The 21,346-nt window shown below is 49.7% G+C and overlaps 2 protein-coding genes across 15 annotated transcripts in view; one reads left to right on the forward strand and one right to left on the reverse strand.

The window, feature by feature from the left end:
- Positions 1 to 6,373, reverse strand: part of LOC147572686 (uncharacterized) — a 199,546-nt gene extending 193,173 nt beyond the window's left edge. For 2 of the 13 annotated variants that reach the window (XR_015246260.1, XR_015246256.1), the window contains exon 1: positions 6,110 to 6,373. The gene's annotated coding sequence lies outside the window, so the exon portion shown is untranslated. The remainder of the gene's footprint in view (positions 1 to 6,109) is intronic. The other 11 variants (XR_015246261.1, XR_015246248.1, XR_015246258.1 and 8 more) reach the window with 9 other exon arrangements.
- ANKRD45 (ankyrin repeat domain 45) overlaps positions 1 to 21,346 on the forward strand; it is a 338,931-nt gene that overhangs the window by 247,802 nt on the left and 69,783 nt on the right. The gene's annotated exons all lie outside the window — the stretch shown is intronic.

Here is a 21,346-nt window from a genome sequence, read left to right on the forward strand (position 1 = left end):
AGGGATACAAGAGACAGCCAACGGAATAGAGTCAATCCTGTAATAATATTGTTGCATGCTTTCACAGGATAGCTACACTCGTGCTGAAGTACAACATAATTTATAGACATATGGAATGACTACAATGTATGCCTAAAACTAATACAACAAATGTGTGAAGAATATTTCAATGAAAAGTTGACATCCTTTATGCTATCTTTAATTTATCTTTTTTTGCCAATGAACTATCATTCCTGGGGCGCTTGGGTGGCTTAGTCAGTTAAGCATCCGACTTCACCTCAGGTCATGATCTTGCAGTCCATGAGATTGAGCCCTGCGTCAGGTTCTGTGCTGACAGCTCAGAGCCTGGAGCTTGCCCCAAATTCCGTGTCTCCTGCTCTCTCCCCCCTCCCTCCCTCAGGCTCTCTCGAAAAAACAAAAACAGAAACATTATAAATTAAAAAAAAAAACATTCCTAATTTAGAATCTGTGCAATTCCATTTATACTAGATTCTCTAACATCACCATCTTGATGTAGAGAGCTTATCTGAATAGTCACTAATAATATCTTTGATGACACATATGTGGCAGGGTCAGAATGCAACTTACAGGGAGCTACACATCTGTTATGAATTTACTGTATGTATCCTTGGCTAATATTTCCAATGAAATGTGCTTTAGTGATACAGATGTATGAAATAATGTCCATCAGTCATATAGGTCAAATTCCTATAGGACCATTCACTATGCCTTCAATTACTAATTGCCATCTCTTCAAAATTAAAAGAAAGCTGGGACAAGAAAATGTCTTTGAATTTGATGTAAGAGAAGACTATGGTGTTTTAAAAGGTTCACCTACCATCTGGCATCCTCAGTTTGGCAGTGGACAGGAGGATAAAAACCCACGATCTTGATGCACACCGCTAGCTCCAGAGGGAGAATATGGACCTTCTTGTCAAATACTTTTTATCAATATCAGCAGTTCAACTCTGCCAGGTCCAGACTGCCGGATCTGGGGGCAACACAATGCCTGATGCCTGGGTTCAGAACATGAGGAAGACCAGCTGGTAGGGAGCGGCGGGGAAATCCAACAGTGCCTGGGGAAGTGAGGGAGATGGGTCCGGGTTCCCTCCCCACAGGGCAGCTCTAGTGTTTACCTGCCAAACAGCAGCACACTCTCCTTCAAGACATCCCTCTCCATGACAGAACATGAGGCTGTGCCCCCACAATTCCAGGAGAAATGAGGGATACACATCTTTTCAAATGCAATAGCCTCTGCAAAGCTTGGCCCCAGGGATGTTGGAGTCTTGGAGTCACACAACACTGATGCCCATGATACCTGCCATTTCTGCCCCAGCACTCAGAGACACTTCATACATCCGCTCTCCCCTGGCCCATCTCACCCCATCCACATTCCTGGACCAGGTCTCTACTTTCTCCTTGTACTTCCTCTTTGTCTCTCTTTATCTCTAACCACATCACTCTCTATTTCTTCCTTTCACTCTCTAGGACTTGCCCAATTCCCCTATCACAAATTCAATGTCTCTCTCCCTGCCTGTCTCTTTCTCCACCTCTCCCCAGGCTTCAGGATATCTGCTTTGTGCATGCAGCCCTGTCCAGGAGCACAGGGCACTCCTGTCTCTCCCTCTCTCATGTCTTGTTTTGTCCCAGGCCCTGATCACAATGGAGGAGAATCCCCTATACAGCAGCTGCTCATGTTGACATTTGCTAGAGGAATGCTGGCAGCATGTGGACAGCCAGACATTTACCCTTGGTGGCTAATCCATGACCCAAAAGCTTCTGGAGGGCTGGCTGCTTCCCTAAGCTGGGAGGAAAAAGGGGCTCAGAGGTCTCGGGGTGCCTGGGGCAAAGTGGATTGGCTTGGCCGATGTAGAAGGAGCCATATGCTTACCCACAACTCTCCTGGGTGGTGTCCAAGGAACCTATCTCAGACCATGGAGCTCTGCCCTCCCGATTCCTCAATAAGGCAACAGGGGAAGCTTTGTGGGACATCATGTGGGACTCACCACAAAAGGTGCGCCATTTGCCCCCTTGAGGCCACTTAGATTGGTGCTATTGGGGGAAGCCAGTAAGGTGCACAAGGGCACAAGAGCTGAGTTAATGCAGGGCCTCCTTACCGGTCTCCTGAATCCATTCCTCACCATCAGAAGAGACCCTTTCCTGGAGACAGATACCTGCCCTCCTCATCAGCACGAACCCCATCAACTAGCACGCACGCCATGTGCTCATGAGTATCTATCTACAGATATAACAACCATCACCAGATCTCCCAAAAGGATGTATCCAACTCCTCAGATGGAACTATAGGTCCCTTCCAGGCATTACAACCCCAAAGAATGATCTGTCTTCTTCCACCAATCCTGTACATACCATGTGTTGGCTGACTGCATATACAGGAACCCCAAAGTGTACGCTTAATGGGGAATGAGTGTTGATTTTCCTGGAAGCTGACGCTGACACAGAAACACAACTGTGACAAGTGTATTAGGGGACATTAGGAAGGACAAAGTGGAGTGGGCAGGGTGGGCAGGGAAAGCATTCAGACCAAGGGGCAGATTAGACACCATCTCTAAATATATAATAACCATAGCTGGTTTGTAATGGTTCAGTGTCCTCTCCAAATTTCAAACGGATTGTCCTCTACGTCAAAGTGATTTTGACTTATTGCAAAGGGATCTTCTGTTCTCCTCTATGCATTTTGTCTTCTACAATACATCTGTGGCCTTGGATGAGCACATATTTGTGTGGCTGCATTTGTATGTCTACCTCATATCTTAGATCTAGATGCCTGAATATACACATTCTCATACTTATCTTTTCCTTCTTTGTAAAGTAGGACCTGAATTTTAATAGAAAAAACACAGGGGTCGTTGTTGTATCTTTGGAAACAGGAATTGCCAATCTCCCAACCTCAGGCATTATACCCTTAGTTTCATGAAACTGAATGAACATCTGTTGATGATCTTCTGTGTGCAGATACATTCATTTCCACCCTGAGAAGGGTGAATGCCCACTCATCCCATACATTTTACAAATTCCTTATGTGCTTAACCACCTCTTCATCGCACTGACCTCAGAGACCAACATTGTTCCTGCTTCTCAGATTACAATGCTGAGGCTCTGAGATGGCCCCACTGAGAGCTGGCATTAGGGCTGAGACAGCAGGATCACAGGCAGTGCCTCTGGAAATTTTGAGGGAAGTTTCAGAGATGTACACCTTCATGCAGGGTCATGACAGTAGGTTCAGGGGTGCGGTGACAAGATTCCAGCAGGGGCGTTTCCTGGTCAACCCTGATTTCCCTGCTAAGAGTCTGATTCAGGCTGAAGGCCAAGGAAGCCACACAGCTAATCTACAACCTTTCATCACATTTAGTCTCACAGAGGCACACAAACTTAGGCAGACAAGCATCCCATAAGAACCAAGGAAAACTACAAATCTCCAGGGCATTCTTTCACAAGGATCCAGAATCTTCAGGAGAACCTCCGAGAGAAACAACAGTCTTTATTTAGATAATGAACTAGGTGCCCTTTGGCCACAATGACATTTCAGAGATGATACCTGCATGGACTATCCTTGAACCCATACAGCAGCTCTGTGTGGATGCCACTCTGCGCTCACTATCCCTGCCCAGGTTGTGGGCCCTGCCACAAATGGCCTCCAACTCCATCTCACTGAGTCCAACACCCTTCTCTCTGTACCATCTCAGCTCTCCCTTCTCATGCACAGTCTCCAATTCATTTCCATGAGTTTCATGTCTCCGTCTCTTGTACTTGAGGACCCATTACTGGAGCTGCCATTATTGTAGACCAGAAGCTCCATGTAATTTAACGCATGTGACTCTCTCCCCATTAAGACAGTTGAAGCCCCTGATGGTAAGGGTTTGCCTCATCTCTCACAGAGCCAGGGACATGGACTGTGTGCTGGGCACATCTGCAGAACTGATATGCCTGCTTTTCTATTAAAAGACTCTTTCCTTCTCCACAAAGGATATATGCAGCCCAGCTCAGTAATGGAAATGACACAGCCCAACATATGTATGTCCTGAGAAACTTGAGGAATCTTAACAGTGTCCACATCCAGCAGCACTCTTGCATTACAAAGCGTGTGAGGCCATCTCTCCATCTTCTCAAAGACTCAACAACATAGAAGCTGAACATGCTGAACAAGTCAACTCATACAGCTCAGTTTATCTCACAAATAGTCGAGGTGGAGGTGATGGGTACTGTCCCACCATCAAGGAGCTGGAGGCAGCCCATAGAGCCCATTAACAGTGATAAATTGTATCTGTGCAGGGTGGACCTGGGAAAGAAGGAGGTCCTCTTGCATCCATAGGGACCTACAGAAGTGACAGGTGTGTTGGTATGACAGACAGAAGCAGAACACCCACAGGAGCTGAAACACAATGAAGCAGGTGTCAGCACCTGGCCCCTTGTTCATTCATGGGTTATAGTAGAACAGAGCATCAGTGTCAGAAAACTCTACCCTTCCGTGAGGTCCCACCTATAGCCTGAAAGTACCAGATGCCACAAGGAAAAACAACTGTCACCACACGTCACTGCCCATGTTTAAAAATGCAGAAAGCCAAGGAGTCCTGTTCTAGAAGATTGATGGCAGTAATGCCAGTCTAATAAAGGAAAGTATTCCAGAGAGGCAGGCATCTGTGTCCAGGATCTCTCTGGTGTCTTCTTCCACCAGATCTGCAGACTTTTTCTTTGCACATTGAGAACAGACAGAACATGAAGGAATGAAAGAAATGACCAGAACCTCACAGAGATCCAGGGCCACCCCAAGGTCAAAGCTCTAACTGCGATCCCATGCCTGTCCTCACTCTGCTTCCCTCCCTTACAAACACATCTTCTGTGCAAGGCCACAAAGACCTCTGAGGAGATGGGGATTCCTGGAGTCCAGCATTGGGGCCTGGATATGAGTTTTCTGAGGGAAACACATTACCTGTGCATATTCATTGGTCTCAAGTATGTTTATCTTAATTCACAGGTAATTCAGCTTTTAAATACAACATGAGTTGCAGAGCTATTTTGTGCCATTGTAAAAGGGAGGTAGAAATTCTACGTAAAATAATGAACACAAACATGTCTCAATTTCAGGTGAAAAACTCCCATAAGGTATCATGAGACAAAGTACCAATTATAACTGCTCCCGGGACACAAGAGAACCTACTCTTATAAACACAACTGGAGAACTCTGTGAAGTATTGGCCCTGCAGGTAATCACTGATTCTCTGCAGTTCCACGTACATTTTTTATTACACATGCCACTTCTGAAAATTCAGAGTATTTCCACCTAGGGGACAACTGGAGAAATTCTCTATCGTACATTTGCCAACACAGAAGGACCAGTAATGAATTCTGAAATTTTTCTAAGAACCCTCAGCACTGCACAAAGCACACAATATAATGTTGGAAAGAGTTTTTTTTTTATTTAAAAAAAAATTTTTTTTAACGTTTATTTATTTTTTTGGGACAGAGAGAGACAGAGCATGAACGGGGGAGGGGCAGAGAGAGAGGGAGACACAGAATCAGAAACAGGCTCCAGGCTCTGAGCCATCAGCCCAGAGCCCGACGCGGGGCTCGAACTCACGGACCGCGAGATCGTGACCTGGCTGAAGTCGGACGCTTAACCGACTGCGCCACCCAGGCGCCCCAATGTTGGAAAGAGTTTTTATCAATTCCAGTCATGAGGCTCATAGCAGACATTCTGAACACATTCATGGCCTACACTGAAAAAGGAAAAAATGAAAATAATCAGGATAATCCCGTGTAAAGAAGGTGTGGAAGGAGTCAGATGCTCCAGAAGACTTGAGGGTGCAGTGAAGTGTCATCCTCCTCAAGTTATTTCCACAAACACTAAGTGGGAGCCAGGTGGTCCTCAGCCTCTATGCACTTGTGGCATCCAGAGGCACTAGCTAACATGATGATGTTACACTGGAGAAGCCTGGAGGCTTGTGAGGACATAAATCAAACAGTAAAGGCACCAGAAGACCAAAAAAAAAAAAAAAAAAAAAAAAAACAAAAAAACAACCAAAAAACAGACAAGGCCAGATAAAAGTTTCCAGAAAGTATTGCAACTGAAACTGGCAACAGAATTTACCTTGTCTTTTTCTGCATCCTTGGTAGAGACACAACTGATATTTCCCATTGGAGCTGCATCACGTCTTAGGTCTCATAAAGGATGGAGGCGGATGGAGGTTGATTCTGACTTGCATAGACTGTGTGGAAGAAAAACAAACCATCCTGAACATGTTTCATTATATTCAACTCATTCACACTCTCGGGTCCCTTACCAGGGACAGAGCGTTTTCCACATGCCTCGGGTGACCCTTGAGGACAAGAGGGAGATCTGATCCTGTCCCTTGAGGAAGGTTTACAGGGCTCTGGTTCAGGTGTTTTTTAACTAATCAAGCAGCTGTGAACAGCTCAGGTCTCAACTCGCTAGAAAGTATGTTAGGGGTATGTTTCATCCGTCAGAGAGCCCAGCACATGGTCTCTGTACACACTACATCCTAGGGAATGCTATGTCTGTCAGCACGTATAAGGCCTCTTTCCTTCTCTATCAGAGACACGTGTTGCCCAGCTCACTATGTGGAAATGACTGCCCATTTCATGCATGTCCTGAGAAACTTGAAGAACCTTACAACGTCCTCACTCAGGCTGACCTGAAAGCCCTGTGGTGCCATCAATGCATCTCCTCCAAACACATAACAAGTAAAAGACACAACGTGTTTTATAAGTCAACTCATACTAGTCATATCATCTTTCCACATGGTGGAGGAGGAAGGTGAGGTCCCAGAGGACCCCAGTTTGGAGAAGGTGGGGGTGGTCCACAGCCCATGGGTGGTGATAAATGTCAGCCCACGGGGTATGACATAGAGGGCACTTCTGGGAAAGGAGGAAATATCCTGGAAACCACGTGGACCTGCAGGACAAAAATTAAACTTTTGAGATGTGTTAGGGTAAAAGGTGAAAAATTCAACACCAACACCAACACTAACATACCTGAACCCCAATGAAGCCGAATGGCACCTCTCTCCTTCCTCTCCACCTGGTTTCAACAGGGCAGCATCAGTGCTTCTAAACTCCACCCTTCCCACTGGGTCCCACCTAGAATTTCTAAGAGTTGGAGGAGGCAAAGCAGTGCATTGCTAGCAGCATGGTACTAGCTGTGTCTGCAAATGTGGGGAAGGAAGTGGCTAGTCTTAAAGAATCAGAGGGATAATTCCAGACTACTAAAGAAAGTCTGTTCCACACACACAGTCTTCTATGTCCAGCACTACTCTCCACCCAGCCCTTCACCACCTCAACAGCTCCGTCTTGGCATAGTAAGAGCGGAAACGATGAGGAAGAATTTTGTTTCCGTACTATTCATTTACATCTTTAATCCATTTCAAGTTAATTCTTGGAGTGGTATAACATAAGGTGCTAAGCTTTATTCTTATGCACGTGTATATCCAATTTTCCCAGCCCCAGTTATTCAAGAGAATACCCTTCTCCACTATGTATTCTTGACTCCCTTGTCAAATACTAGTTGACTGTTCATGCAAGGGTTTAGTTTGGGCTCTCAATTTCCATTCCATTGTCTTGTGTGTGTGCTTATGCCAGTGACATAACTGATTTCTTTGTGTTAGAATGCAGCTAGAAATCGAGAAGTGTGATGCCTCCTATTTTGTTCTTTCTTGCGTTGGCTACTTGGGGTCTTTTTGTGGTTCCAAATACATTTTAGGATATGTTTTTCTAATTGCATAAAAATTGCATTGGAGTCTTGGGGCGCCTGGGTGGCGCAGTCGGTTAAGCGTCCGACTTCAGCCAGGTCACGATCTCGCGGTCCGTGAGTTCGAGCCCTGCATCAGGCTCTGGGCTGATGGCTCAGAGCCTGGAGACTGTTTCCGATTCTGTGTCTCCCTCTCTCTCTGCCCCTTCCCCGTTCATGCTCTGTCTCTCTCTGTCCCAAAAATAAATAAACGTTGAAAAAAAATTGCATTGGAGTCTTGATAAAGATTGCACTGAATCTCTAGATGGCTTTGGGTAATATGGACATTGTATCTATATTAATTCCTCTGAAAGACAGACGTGGGATGGCTTTTCACTGACTTGTGTGTCCTCCTGTTTCTTTCATCCAAATTGAATTTCTTCCATTTCAGTACATGGGTGTTATAGTTTTCTGTAGAGAGATCTTTCACTTCCTTGGCTAAATTTATTCCTATACAGTTTATTGTTTTTGATGCTATTGTAAATGGATTGTTTTGTTTTCTTCTTAGATAATTTGGTTAGTGTATAGGAAAGCTACAGAATGTGACATAGTGACTTTCTAGTTTGGAACTTTAATGTATTTCTTGATTAGATATTAACAAGTTCTTTTACACTGAAATTTATTTCATTCTTTTACCTTTTTAAAAAATCATGTTATTTGGGAATAGCTGATACAGTATGTTACATTAGTTTCAGATGAACAACATAGTGATTGGACAAGTGTATACATTCTGATACGCTAACACAGGTGTAGCTACAATCTGTCACCATGCATCACTATTCCAGTACCATTCTCAATGTTCCCTATGCTATATCCTCTATCTGTAATTTATTATTCCATAACCAGAAGCCTGCATCACCCAATCCCCTTCACATATCTAGGGCATCCTTGTCTTGTTCCTGATCTTAGAGGACAATCTTTCACAATTTCACTATAGAGTATGACGTTAGATATGGGCCTCACATACATGGCCTTTCTTATGTTGAGATATGTTCCCTCTACGGGGAATTTTTAAAGACTTTTTTTAAGCACAAATGGATACCAAATTTTCTCAGAACTTTTTGTGTATCTATTGACATAGTCACAGCAGTTTTCTTTTTAATTTTTAAAATGTATGGGGCGCCTGGGTGGCTCAGTTGGTTGAGCGTCCGACTTGATTCACGTCATGATCTCACGGTCTATGGGTTTGAGCCCCGCATCAGGCTCTGTGCTGACAGCTCAGAGCCTAGAGCCTGCTTCGGATTCTGTGTCTCACACTCTCACTACCCTTCCCATGATCATGCTCTCTTTCTCTCTCTCTCTCTCTCTCTCTCTCTCTCTCTGTCTCTCTCTTTCTCTCTGTCTCTCTCTGTCAAAAATAAATAAACATTAAGAAAAATTTTAAAAATGTATTTATTTTGTTAACTTTAAATTTATTTATGTATTTCTTTAGTATATATTTTTTTCAAGTTTTTATTTAAATTCTAGTTGGTTAACATACAGTGTAATGTTAGTTTCAGGAGTACAATGTAGTCATCCATCACTTACATACAACATCCAGTGTTCCTCACTACTAGCACCCTCCTTAGCCGATCACCCATTTAACTCATCCCCCTGCCCACCTCCCTTCTAGTAATCCTCCGTTTGCTATTTATAGTTGAGTCTGGTTTCTAGACGATTTTTCTTTCATTCACTTATGTGAGGGGTCATATTTATTGATTTTCATTTCTGAAACATCCTTCCTTTACAGGGAAAAACCCTACATCTCGGTCAATGATCCTTTTTATGTGATGGTTAATTTGGTTTGCCTGTATATCACTGGGAATTATTCATCTATATTCATCATGGGAATACTGGCCTATAGTTTTCTGTTCAGGTAGTATCCTTTTCTGGCTTCCTACCAGGGTAATTCCAGTCTCATGAAATGAGTTTATGGTGTTCATTCCTTTTGAATCAGTGAGAGGACTGCTGTTAGTTCTTCTACAAACGTTTGGTCACATTCACCAGTGAATCTACCTGGTCCTGGGCTTTTCTTCCCTGAGAGAATTTCGATTACTGATTCAATTTACTTACTTTGGTTATCTTTTTGTATTGATGCAGTCTTCCTTTAATGGGTCTGTGCAAACCTTCTATTTCTTCCTGATACAGTCTTGGTAGGTTGTGTGTTTCTAAGAACCTATCCATTTCTTCTATGTAGGCGGTTTGCTGGCATCTAATTTAGTCATGGTCGCCTCTTTGTCTCCTTTATGTTTCTTTGGTATCAGGTGTAATGTCTGCCCTTTTATTTATAATCATTTTGAGTTGGGTCCTCTCTCTGTCTTAGCAGAGTCTACGTATAATCTTGAAATTTTTGTTTCACTCTTCAGAAAACCCACTGTTGACCTTCTTCATATTTTCTATTGATTTCATGGTCTCAGTTTCATTGGTTTCCACTCTCATATGCATTACTTCCTCCCTTTTGAGAACATTGGACATTGGTAGATTATTGTTTTTTTCTAGTTCTTTTAAATTAAAGGTAGGTTGTTCATTTGAATCCCAAATCTACCCTCCACACATGCAAAACCAGTGACTCATCAGAGAACCTTCAATAGGTCTCTTCTGCCCTATTTCTCATTCTCCAAACTCTGAGAAATGGAACCAGAAAATTTATTTGAAGACACAATAGATGAAATGTCCTTAATGTGGGGAATGAAACAGATCCAGAAGTAGGAGGCACAAAGAACCCCCAAAATATTCAACAGAAGCAGATCCACATCAAGTCATATAGGAATTAAAATGCAAAACGTCGTGATAAAGAAAAAATTTAATAGCAGAAAAACCAAAAGATGACAATTACCTACAAGAGAAGCCCCATAAAGTTATCACTGGATGTTTTTCAGAAGAAAGTTTGAATCCGTAAGTGAGCAGCACGGTATGGTACAGGTGCTGAATGGATAACATCTGCAGCCAGAGACTCTATCCACAACACTATCATTCAGATGGAAGGAGAGATGAAGAGGTTCCCAAATAAATACTCAGTGAGTTCACAACCAACAAACCACCCCTAAATGAAATGTTAAAGCGGACTCTTTAAGTGGAAAAGAAACACCTAAAGTGACACTATTAACGTCCGAAATGCAAAAGCAATAAAAATGAGTACATCTATAAAACATCAGCCAAAGTACTCGTGATATGAAAGGTTTTGAAATATGACACTACATATCTACAACACGGGGAGGAGAGGAGTAAAGAACTGGTTCAAACTTAAACAACTATCAACTAAATATAGACTTCTATATGCACAAGTGGTTAGGTACAAACCTAATAATAACCACAAATCAAACACCACCAATACATATGCAGACTTTAAAGACAAGCAATTTCAACTGTGGTACTAAAGAAACCCAGCAAACCATAAAAAAGAGAAAGAGAAGAAAGGATCAGAAAGATTCAGAAACAACAATCATCAAGTAATAAAAGGACAAGTATATGTCTATCAATTACTTTGAAAGGAAACAGGATAAATGCTCAAATCAAAGGCACAGGGTGACAGATAGGGGCGCCTGGATGGCTCAATCACTTGAGATTTCGTCTCTTGACTTTGGATCAGGCTATGATGCCAGGGTCATCGGATTGAGACCTAATTGGGCTCTGCACTGAGCATGGAACTTACTTAAGATACATACTGAGTCTCATTCTCTCTCTTGCTCTCTGTCTTCCCCCATTTCCCCCAACCAACCCTCCCATACCTGAGCTCTCTCTCCTCATAAAAAAAGGCACTGGGTGAGAGAATGAATGAAATATAGGACCTATCTATTCTCTACCTACAAGAGAGTAATTACAGAAGTAAATTATCAAAAGAAACAGCAGTAGCCATACCTATATCAAACAAATACATTTAAAAATAAAACTCTAAGAAGAGAGAAAGAAGGAAATTATAATGAAAAAAGGTATAATCCAACGAAAGATACAACAATTGTAAACATATATGTGCTCAACCTGAGAGAATCCAATACACAAAACACTGAAAACCTAAAGTAAATAATTGATACTCATACAATCATAGAAGGGCACTTTAACACCGCAAAGACGTCAAGGGAGATATCATTCCATCAGAAAATACACATTTGTATGTTTTCTAATAACAGCATGCACATGGGTTCCAGAAATGATGAAGAAATACTCGACATGGAACGTGGGATATCACCATGTCATTTCCAAAGCGAGACGGCAGCTGCACGGGAGGATTCCTGAAGCCTACAGTAAGGGTGGCACATACGTGTCTAGCCTTGGAACCCATAGAATAATCTTGACCGGGACACACCCTTGTGACTCCACTCAGCCCTTTGGAGATACACCTGCTATGCTCTGGGGTAACAACCCAGAGCCTCCAGGGAGCTAACCCTAAACCTAATGGTAACCCTAACTAGAACACTCACCCTACACCTAACCCTATATATCACACTAACTTTACAACAGATCCATGTCGGAGCATGTGCCCTCATTTCAGCCTTCCATGGAATTCAAAACGCTGATGTCGCTTTGACCCTGGCGACTTCCCTGGACCGAACTATAAACCTCTGACAACACCACGTGGCTGGGGTCCAGAAGCAGTAAAGGGTCACTCGGAAAGGAATGTGGAACCTCACCATGACATTTCCCAGGCCCGACTGCAGCTGCCCGAGAGGATTCCTGAGGCTTACCCTACAGGGGGCCATAGATTTGTGTGAAATAGGAAGCCAAAGACTGGTCTTGATCGGCACCCTCCCTGTACCCTCAACTCACACCCTAACCCCACCACAAAAGGGGACCCTCCAACGAAACTAAAGGGGGCCTAGAACCCTACCCAGCACTTGAGCAGCCCCGTGTCATAGGCCCTCACTTCAGCCCTCGAGGGATATCACGAGACCGGAGTCGCTTTGGCCCTGGCGACGTCCCTGGACCGAACCATAACCCTAGCTAAGGCACTCTCCCCATGGGGACCCAATTCCAACGTCTGACAACACCATGTGCCTGGGGTCCAGAAGTGGTGCAGGCTCACAAGGCATGGAACCTGGAAGCTCAGCATGTCGTTTCCCAAGCCGGGCTGCAGCTGACCCAGAGGATTCTGGAGGCCTCCTCGACCAGGGGCCCATTGACGTGTGTGACCTTGGCAGCCAAAGACTGATACTGACCTGCACGCTCCCTTGTGCCCTCAACTCAGCCCTTCGGGGAGACCACTGCCCTAATGTGGGTTCAGCACCTGGAGTCTCCTGGGACCTAAACCTAACCTTACCCAAAACCAGGACACTGCTCTGAAAACTAAGCCAGCCTCGATTGCTAACCCTACATTTGAGCCGCCCCGTTGCATGGGCCCTCACTTCAGGCCTCGAGGAAGAATATGAGACCGGAGTCGCTTCGACCCTGGCGACGTCCCTGGAAAGAAACCTAACCCTAGCTAAGGCACTCTCCCCAAGGGGACCCAATACCAAAATGTGACAACACCACGTGGCTGGGGTCCACAAGTGGTACGGGCTAACTGGGCATGGAACCTGGAAGCTGTCCATTTCATTTCCCAGGCCTGGCTGCAGCTGCCCGAGAGGATTCCTGAGGCCTCCCCGACAAGGGGCCCATCGACGTGTGTGGCCTTGGCAGCCAAAGACTGATCCTGACCGGTAGTCTCCCTTGTGCCCTCAACTCAGCCCTTCGGGGAGACCACTGGTCTGCTATGGGTTCGGCGCTTGTAGACTCCTAAAAACTAACCCTAACCCTAACCCTACCTCAAACTGGTTGCCTCCACCGAAAACTAAGCCGGCCTTGTAACTGAACCCTAAACTTGAGATGTCCCGTCGCATGGGCCCTCACTTCAGCCCTCAAGGGACATAACGAGAGTGTAGTCGCTTCGGGCTGGTGACATCCCTGGACCGAACCCTAACCCTAGCTGAGGATCTCTCCCCATGGGGACCCAATACCAACGTCTGACAACACCACGCGCCTGGGGTACACAAGCGGTGCAGACTCACTTGGCATGGAACCTGGAAGTTCACCATGTCGTTTCCCAGGCTCAGCTGAAGCTGCCCGAGATGATTCTGGAGGTCTCCCCGACCAGGGCCTGACGATGTGTGTGGCCTTGTCAGCCAAAGACTGAATCTGATTGGCACCCTCACTTGTGCCCTTAACTCAGCCCTTCGGGGAGACCACTGCCCTGCTGTGGGTTCAGTGCCTGGAACCTACTGGGACATATCCCTAACCCTAAAACTACCTAGATCCGGGAACCTCCAATGAAACCTAAGCGGGCCTCGAACCCTAACCCTACACTTGTGTCACCTGGTCGCATGGCCCCTCACTTCAGCACTCGAGGTAGGTCACAAGAACGGAGTCCTTTCAGCACTGGCGACGTCCCTGGACGGAACCTTAAACCTAGCTAAGGCACTCTCCCCATGTGGACCCAATACCAAAGTCTAAAAACACCACGGGCCTAGGGTACACAAGAGGTGCAGGCTCACTCAGCATGGAACCTGGAAGATCACCATGTCTTTTCCAAGGCCCGGCTGCAGCTACCTGAGAGGATTCCGGAGGCCTCCTCGACCAGAAACCCAACGACGTGTGTGGCCTTGACAGACAATGACTGATCCTGAACGTCACCATCAGTTGTGTGCTCAACTCAGCCCTTCGGGGAGACCACTGCCCTGCTGTGGGTTCGGCGCCTGGAGCCTCCTGGGACCTAACCCTACTCCTAACCGTACCCCTAATGGGACCATCCACCGAAACCTAAGGCTGCCTTGAACCCTAACCCTGTACTTGAGCCGCCTTCTCACATGGGCTTTCATGTCAGCCCTGGAGGGAGATCACGAGACCTGAGTCGCTTCAGCGCTGGCGACGTCCCTGGACCGAACCCTAACCCTAGCTAAGGCTATCTCCCCATGGGGGCCCAATTGCAATGTCTGACAACAGCACGCGCCTGGGGTCCAGAAGTGGTACAGGCTCACATGGCATGGAACCTGGAAGCGCACCATGTCGTTTCACAGGCCGGGCTGCATCTGCCCGAGAGGATTCCGGAGGCCTCCTCAACCAGGGGCCGATCGACGTGTGTGGCCTCGGCAGCCAAAGACTGATCTTGACTGTCACCATCCCTTGTGCCCTCAACTCAGCCCGTCGGGGAAACGGTTGCCCTGCTGTGAGATCGGTGCATGGAGCCCACTGGGGCCTAACCCCAACCGTACCCTTAACCAGTACTCTCCACTGAAACCTAGCCTGCCTCGAACCCTAACTCTGCACATGAGCCGCCTTGTCACATGGGCCCTCACTTCAGCCCTCAAGCGAGATCACGAGACCGGAGTCTCTTCGGCCCTGGCAACGTCCCTGGACCGAATCCTAACCCTAGGTAAGGCTCTCTCCTGAAGGGGACCCAATTCCACCGTCTGACAACACCACGTGCCTGGGGTCCAAAAGCGGTACAGACTTACTGTGCATGGAACCTGGAAACTCAGCATGTCATTTCCAGGCGGGGCTGCATCTGCCCGAGAGTATTCCGGAGGCCTCTTCGACCAGGGACCCATCAACATGTGTGGCCTTGGCAGCCAAAGACTGATCCTGACCGGCACCGTCCCTTGTGCCCTCAACTCAGCCCTTCGGGGAGACCACGGCCCTGCTGTGGGTTCAGCACCTGGAGAACTCTGGAGCCTAACGCTAACCCTAATCCTAGCCTGAACCGGGACCCTCCACCGAAACCTAAGCCTGCCTGGAAACCTAACCCTGCACTTGAGCCGCCTTGTCGCATGGGCCCTCACTTCAGCCCTCGCAGGAGATCACAAGACCGGAGTCGCTTTGGCCCTTGCGACGTCCCTGGACTGAACCCTAACGCTAGCTAAGGCTCCCTCCCCATGGGGACCCAATTACACCATCTGACAACACCACGCGCCTGGGGTGCAGAAGCGGTGCAGGCTCACTCGGCATGGAACCTGGACGCTCAGCAGGTCGTTTCCCATGGCGGGCTGAAGCTGCTTGAGAGGATTCCAGAGCCCTCCTCGATGAGGGGCCCATCGACATGTGTGGCCTTGGCAGCCAACACTGATCCTGAACGTCATCATCCCTTCTGCCCTCATCTCAGCCCTGCAGGGAGACCATGCCCTGCTGTGGGTTTGGTGTCTGGAGCCTACTCTGTCCTAACCCTAACCCTAACCGTACTCCTAAACGAGACCCTCCACCAAAACCTAAGGCTGCCTCGAAAACTAACACTGTACTTGTGCCACCTTGTCCCATGGGCCCTCACTTCAGCCCTCAAGGGAGATCATGAGACCAGAGTCGCTTCGGCCCTGGCGACGTCCCTGGAATGAAACATCACCCTAGCTAAGGCACTCTGCCAATGGGAACCCAATTCCACCGTATGACAAGACCACGTGCCTGGGGTCCAAAAGCGGTGCGGGCACACCAGGCTTGGAACCTGGAAGCTCACCATGTCATTTTCCAGGCCCGGCTTCAGCTGCCTAAGAGGTTTCCGGAGGCCGCCTCGACCAGGGGCCCATTGACGTATGTGGCCTTGGAAGCCAAAGACCGATCCTGACCATCACCTTCCTTGTGCCCTCAACTCATCCCTGCGGGGAGATCATTGCCCTGCTGTGGGTTAGGCGCCTGGAGCCTCCTGGGACCTAACCCTAACCGTAACCTTACTCCTAACCGGACCATCCACCCAAACCTAATCCTGCCTCGAAACCTAGCCTGTACTTGAGCTGCCTTGTTGCATGGGCTCTCACTTCAGGCCTTGAGGGAGACCACGTGACCATAATCGCTTTCGTCAAGGTGACGTCCATGGACTGAACCCTAACCCTAGGTAAGGCACTCTCCCCATGGGGACCCAATTCCACCGTCTCACAACACCACGTGCCTGGGGTTCAGAAGCGGTGCAGGCTCACTCAGCATAGAACCTGGAAGCTCAGCATGTCATTTCACAGGCCAGGCTGCAGGTGCCCGAGAGGATTCCGGAGGCCTCCTCGACCAGGGGACAATCAACCCATGTGACCTTGGCAGCCAAAGACGGATCCTGACCGGCAAAGTCCCTTAAGCCCTCAACTCAGCCCTATCGGGAGACCACTGCCCTGCTGTGGGTTCGGTGCCTGGAGCCTCCTGGGACCTAACCCTAAACCTAACCCTACCTCGACCCGGGACCCTCCACCGAAACCTAAGCCTGCCTCGAACCCCAACTCTACACTTGAGCTGCCTTGCTGCATGGGCTCTCACTTCAGCTCTCAAGGGAGATCATGAGACTGGAGTCGCTTCTGGCCTGGCGAAGTCCCTGGACCAAACCCGAACCCTACCTAAGTCTCTCTCCCCATAGGGACCCAATTCCAACGTCTGACAACACCATGCGCCTCAGGTCCAGAAGCGGTGCAGGGTGACTCGGCAAGGAACCTGGAGGAACACCATGTCGTTTCCCAGGCCAAGCTACGGCTGTCCGAGAGGATTCCGGAGGCCTCCTGAACCAGGGGCCCAATCACGTGTGTGGCCTTGGCAGACAAAGACGGATCCTGACCAGCAACGTCCCTTGTGCCCTCATCTCAGCCCTTTGGGGAGACCACTGCCCTGTTGTGGGTTCGGCGCCTGGAGCCTCCTGGGGCCTAACCCTAAACCTAACCCTACCCCGAACTGGGACCCTCCACCGAAACCTAAGCCTGACTCGATCCCTAACCCTGCAATTGAGCCGCCTTCTGGCATGGGCCCTCACTTCAGCCATCGAGGGAGAACACGAGACCAGAGTCGCTTCAGCCCTGGCGACGTCCCTGGAACGAACCCTAACGCTAGCTAAGGCTCTCTCCCCATGGGGACCCAATTCCAAAGTCTGACACCACCACGCGCCTGGGGTCCAGAACCGGTGCAGGCTGACACGGCATGGAACCTGGAAGCTCGCCATGCCGTTTCCCAGGCCCGGCTACAGCTGCCCTAGAGGATTTCGGAGGCCTCTTTGACCAGGGGCGGATCGATGTGTGTGGCCTTTACAGCCAAAGACGGATCCTGGCCGGCAACGTCCCTTGTGCCATCAACTCAGCCCTTCGGGGAGACCACTGCCCTGCAGTGGGTTCGGCGCCTGGAGCATCCTGGGACTTATCACTAACCCTACCCAAACCCGAAACGGGACCCTCCACCGAAACCTAAGCCTGCCTCCCACACTAACCCTGCAATTGAGCCGCCTTCTGGCATGGGCCCTCACTTCAGCCCTCGAGGGAGATCACGAGACCAGAGTTGCTTCAGCCCTGGCAACGTCCCTGGAACGAACCCTAATGCTAGCTAAGGCTCTCTCCCCATGGGGAACCAATTCCAACGTCTGACAACACCACGTGCCTGGGGTCCAGAAGCGGTGCAGGCTGACTCGGCATGGAACCGGGAAGCTCCCAATGTCGTTTCCCAAGCCCAGCTGCAGCTGCCCGATCTGATTCCGAAGGCCTCCTCCACCAGGGGCCGATCGACGTGTGTGGCCTTGGCAGCCAAAGACGGATCCTTACCGGCACCGTCCCTTGTGCCCTCAACTCAGACCTTCGGGGAGACCACTGCCCTGCTGTGGGATTGGTGCCTGGAGACTCCTGGGCCCTAACCCTAACCCTAACCGTGCCCCCAACCGGACCCTCCCCCAAAACCTAAGCCTGCATCGAACCCTAACCGTGCAATTGAGCCTCCTTCTGGCCTGGGCTTTACTTCAGCTCTTGAGGTAGATCACGAGACCGGAGTCGCTTCGGTCCTGGCGATGACCCTGGACCTAACCCTAGCTAAGGCTCTCTCCCCATGGGTACCCAATTCAAACGTCTGCCAACAGCATGCTCCGGAGGTCAGAAGCGGTGCATGCTGCCTCGGCATGGAACCTGGAAGCTCACCACGTCATTTCTCAGGCCCGGCTGCACCTTCCCGAGAGGATTCCGGAGGCCTCCTTTACCAGGGGCCGATCGACGTGTGTGGCCTTGACAGCCAAAGACGGATCCTGACCGGCACCGTCCCTTGTGCCCTCAACTCAGCCCTTCGGGGAGACCATTGCCTGGCTGTGGGTTCGGCGCCTGGAGCCTCCTGGGACCTAACCATAACCCTAACCCTACCCTGAACCGGGGCCCTCCACTGAAACCTAAGCCTGCCTCAATCCCTAACCCTGCATTTGAGCCGCCTTTTGGCATGGGCCCTCACTTCAGCCCTCGAGGGATATCATGAGACCGGAGTCGCTTCTGCCCTGGCGACATCCCTCAACCGAACCCTAAACCTAGCTAAGGTTCCCTCCCCATGGGGACCCATACACTGTCTGACAACACCACATGCTTGGGGTCCAAAAGTGGTGCAGGCAGACTTGGCATGGAACCTGGAAGCTCACTATGTCATTTTCCTGGCCCGACTGCAGCTGCCTGAGAGGATTCCGGAGGCCTCCTCGACCAGGGGCCGATCGTTGTGTGTGGCCTTGGCAGCCAAAGATGGATCCTGACCGGCACCGTCCCTTGTGCCCTCAACTCAGCCCTTCACGAAGACCACTGTCCTGCTGTGTGTTCGGCGCCTGGAGCCTCCTGGGACCTAACCCAAACCCTAACCCTACACTGAACCGGGACCCTACACCAAAACCTAAGCCTGCATCGAACCCTAACCCTGCAATTGAGCCGCCTTCTGGCATGGGCCCTCACTTCAGCCCACGAGGGAAATCACGAGACTGGGGTCGCCATGGCCGTGGCGACGTCCCTGGCCTGAATCCAACCCTTAGCTAAGGCTCTCTCCCCATGGGGACCCAATTCCAACTTCTGACACCACCACGCCCCTGGGGTCCAAAAGCGGTGCATGCTGCCTCAGCATGGAACCTGGAAGCTCACCATGTCATTTCCCAGGCCCGCTGCAGCTCCCCGAGAGGAGTCTGGAGGCCTCCTCGACCAGGGGCCGAACGACGTGTGACCTTGTCAGCCAAAGACGGATCCTGACCGGCACCGTCCCTTGTGACCTCAACTCAGCCCTTGGGGGGACCACTTCCCTGCTTTGCGTTCTGTGCTTGGAGCTTCCTGGGACCTAACCCTAAACCTACCCCGAACTGGGGCCCTCCAACAAAACCTAAGCCTGACTCGAACCCTAACCCTGCAATTGAGCCGCCTTCTGACATGGGCCCTCACTTCAGCCCTCAATGGAGATCCCAAGACCAGAGTCGCTTTGGCCCTGGCGATGTCCCTGGACCGAACCCTAACCCTAACTAAGGCTCTCTCCCCATGGGGACCCAATTCCAACGTCTGACAACACCACGTGCCTGGGGTACAGAAGCAGTGCAGGCTGACTCGGCATGGAACCTGGAATCTCACCATGTCGTTTCCCAGTCCGGGCTACAGTTGCCCAAGAGGATTCTGGAGACCCCCTCGACCAGGGGCCGATCGACATGCGTAGCCTTGGCAGCCAAAGACGGATCCTGACCAGCACCGTCCCATGGGCCCTCAACTCAGCCCTTCAGGGAGACCACTGCCCTTCTGTTGGTTCAGCCCCTGGAGCCTCCTGGGTCCTAATCCTAACCCTAACCATACCCCGATCCGGGACCCTCTACCGAAACCTAAGCTGCCTTGAACCCTACCCCTGCAATTGAGCCGCCTTCTGGCATGGGCCCTCACTTCAGCCCTCGAGGGATATCACGAGACCGGAGTCGCTTCGGCCCTGGCAACGTCCCTGGACAGAACCCAAACCCTAGCTAAGCTCTCTCCCAATGGGGCCCAATTGCAACGTCTGACAACACCACGTGCCTGGGGTCCAGAAGCGGTGCAGGCTACCTAGGCATGGAACCTGGAAGCTCACCATGTCGTTTCCCTGGCCCGGCTGCAGCTGCCCCATAGGATTCCGGCGGCCTCCTCAACCAGGGGCTGATGGACGTGTGTGGCCTGGGCAGCCAAAGACGGATCCTGATCGGCACCGTCCCTTGGGCCCTCAAATCAGCCCTTCAGAGAGAACACTGCCCTGCTGTGGGTTCGGCACCTGGAGCCTCCTGGGACCTAACCGTAACCCTACCCTGCCCCGAACCGGGACCCTCCACCGAAACCTAAGCCTGCCTCTAACCCTAACCCTGGAATTGAGTCGCTTTCTGGAATGGGCCCTCACTTCAAACCTCTAGGGAGATCACAAGACCAGAGTCGGTTCAGCCCTAGCGACGTCCCTGGGCCAAACCATAACCATACCTAAGGCTCTCTCCCCATGGGCACCCAATTGCAACTTCTGACAACACCACGCGCCTGGGGTCCAGAAGTGGGGCAGGCTGACTCGGCATGGAACCTGGAAGCTCACCATGTCGTTTGCAGGCCCTGTTGCAGCTGCCGGAGGGGATTCCAGAGGCCTCTTCGACCAGGGGCCGATGGACGTGTGTGGCCATGGAAGCCAAAGACAGATCCTAACCGGTACCGTCCCTTGTGCCCTCAACTCAGCCCTTCAGGGAGACCACTGCCCTGCTGTGCGTTCAGCGCCTGGAGCTTCCTGGGACCTAACCCTAACCGTACACCAAGCGGGACCCTCCACCGAAACCTAAGCCTGCCTTGAACCCTAACCCTGCAATTGAGCCGCTTTCTGGCATGGGCGCTCACTACAGCCCTTTGGGGAGATCACATGGCCAGAGTCCCTTAGCCCCACGACATCCCTGGACCGAAACCTAACCCTAGCTAAGGCTCT

This window comes from Puma concolor, chromosome E4, assembly GCF_028749965.1.
Source record: "Puma concolor isolate L17-30 chromosome E4, mPumCon1.1.hap2, whole genome shotgun sequence".
In the NCBI taxonomy this organism is placed as follows: Eukaryota; Metazoa; Chordata; class Mammalia; order Carnivora; family Felidae; genus Puma; species Puma concolor.